The 2586-nt window shown below is 44.5% G+C and overlaps 1 protein-coding gene across 1 annotated transcript in view; it reads right to left on the reverse strand.

Annotated features, from left to right (window-relative positions):
• Positions 1–2586, reverse strand: part of LOC137534787 (zinc finger protein 662-like) — a 33628-nt gene extending 31042 nt beyond the window's left edge. Inside the window, exon 1 of the mRNA XM_068256438.1 lies at positions 2528–2586. The gene's annotated coding sequence lies outside the window, so the exon portion shown is untranslated. The remainder of the gene's footprint in view (positions 1–2527) is intronic.

The raw sequence follows: 2586 nt of genomic DNA on the forward strand, positions 1-2586 counted from the left end.
GTGTTATTCAGTACGAGCTTTTCTGTGATCAGGAAGCAGGCAGGACATGACGACACAATTGGCTTCATAGAAGACAGAAAAACATGGAACCTGCCATGAGCTGTCAGGAGCATCAATCTCTGCATATACTATATAAAAATTCTGGCTGATGGTGTAATGGTTAAGGGCTCTGCCTCTGACACAGGAGACCAGGGTTCGAATCTCGGCTCTGCCTGTTCAGTAAGCCAGCACTAATTCAGTAGGAGACCTTTGGCAAGTCTCCCTTACACTGCTACTGCCAATAGAGCACGCCCTAGTGGCTGCTGCTCTGCTCTGGCGCTTTGAGTCCGCAAGGAGAAAAGCGCAATATAAATGTTATTTGTCTTGTCTTGTCTTGTCTTGTCTACAAACGTGGACAGTGAAATGCATATGTAATGTAAGTACAGCTAATCTTTAGCTACTGATATATGTGTTTATTTTCTCTGAGACCTTATACCTAACAGCTCCTCTTTAAAGATAGTTCATACTTTATTTTGAGAGCTATGAAAAATGGAAAGTGAATGAACCTTTATAAAAGGAGAGAGGGAAGTCTCTGGATACTCCAGAGTCTTCCTCTGTCCTCCGCCTCCGGCCCCATTCCAGCACCATCTCCGCACAAAAAACGGTCAACAAATGTTTGTCGACGGCTCGCACATGCTCAGTAGCACCGATTTGTTTAAGCTTCTGTCGAAAAAGCCGAGCCCAATAAGGTCTGTGCTACTGAGCATGTGTGAACCATCTGCACAGTAACACAGAGGCGATCAGGCTTGGCTCTTTCCGCCACAGCCCGAGCGAGTCCATGCTACAGCACAGGCGCAGTGTGGCCGCCCTTTGGGGAGGATCCAGAGTCTTGGGCATGAGTCTACATTAGGGAACCCAGCAGAAATCCTCATAGGGAAATTCAGCTAATGTGATTGGTGGATGGCACCCTCTCCAATTGCTAGGTTTCCAATAAGTTATAGTAAACAACACCCACACTATTCGGCCAACCACAATGCAATGTGCTGTAGAGGGTACTGTGATTGGAGAACTGCTCTCTATGAGGTTTTCTGATGGGTCCCCTAAAGTAGACTAGCACCGAGGCTTCTTCCTCCTCCCATGTAAGTATCTAAAATCATGGTTTGCAAACCAGACAAGTTTTCTTTAATATCTTGAAAACTATAACAGATAGAACTGTGATTTTTCAGCAAACCCGGCACTAACCAACCATACAATTTACATGTCTGTTCACTGTTGTATGGGGGCTGGGTGATCTTTTGACCTTTTTAAAAAATATTTAATGTCTCAAAACTATACAGTAGAATACCTTTATAGAAAGCTCCAAGGGACCTTTACTATCAGAAGTTTATTATATCAGGATTCGTCATACACTGTATTCATACAGGCACATAGTCGATACCTGGGGACTGAGTTTACTATGTCAGAGTTTACTATAAGGAGCTTCTGCTTTAATAGATAGAACAGTGATTTTTGTAGCACTAACTTGCACAAACCCCTTCTCTTTAAACTTATTTAATTATTACTGTAAAGATGTGCTGTCAACAATAATCAATGGCACGTTGTAGGGGCACCACTAGAGAGCTGGCAAACAGGCTACAATGGTTATCTATAGTTAATATATAGCTAATGGGATCTAAACTAAAAAAAAAAAAAAAAAGAAATCAGATACTTACCTAAGGAGGTGGAAGGCTCTGGGTCCTAATGAGCCTTTCCTCTCCTCTCCCGGTACTCTCAATCAGGCGGCAGCTGCTTCAATTAAATCCCCAGCCGCGGGGGACTCCGGAAGTTTTTGGGAGCAGAGTCCTCCTGAAGACAGACGGCTCCATACTGCGCACGCACGAGTACGCAAGAGAGGGCGCTCGCACGTGTACAGTATGGAGCACTCGGGCTCTCAAAGACTTTCAGACGTCACCTACGTCTGGCGGAAGTAGCAGTATTTTACCAATTTAGTCAAATACTGCTCCCAGGGACAGCGCTGCACTGAGGGCATCGGGAGAGGAGGGGGAAGGCTCATTAGGACACAGAGCCCTCCCTCTCCTTAGGTAAGTATCTGGCTTTTTATTTTAACCCTCGGTTCCCATTCACTTTAAAGGGGAACTGAAGTAAGAGGTATACGGAGGCTGCCATATGTATTTCCTTTTAATCAATACCAGTTGCCTGGCAGCCCTGCTGGTCTATTTCTCTGTAGTAGTATCTGCATAACACCAGAAACAAGCATGCAGCTAGTCTTGTCAGATCTGACTTTAAAGTCTGAAACACCAGATCTGCTGCATGCTTGTTCTGGGGCTATGGCTAATAGTATTAGAGGCAATGCTGCCAGGCAACTGGTATTGATTAAAAGGAAATAAATATGGCAGCCTCCGTATACCTCTTACTTCAGTTCCCCTTTAAGAAGAATGATCAGGCCAGTAAAAGATATGCAATGACCTCCTCCGTAACAAACTATGCCCACCCCAGAATCTGTTCCACTCAATACTATAATTAGATAACACAATAATCACACAATTACCTCTTCTGCCACTTCTAGCAACGTCTCCTCACTACGCTTCCCGTCCCTCACTTCACTTC

The sequence above is a fragment of the Hyperolius riggenbachi genome, chromosome 10 (assembly GCF_040937935.1).
Source record: "Hyperolius riggenbachi isolate aHypRig1 chromosome 10, aHypRig1.pri, whole genome shotgun sequence".
NCBI lineage: Eukaryota > Metazoa > Chordata > Amphibia > Anura > Hyperoliidae > Hyperolius > Hyperolius riggenbachi.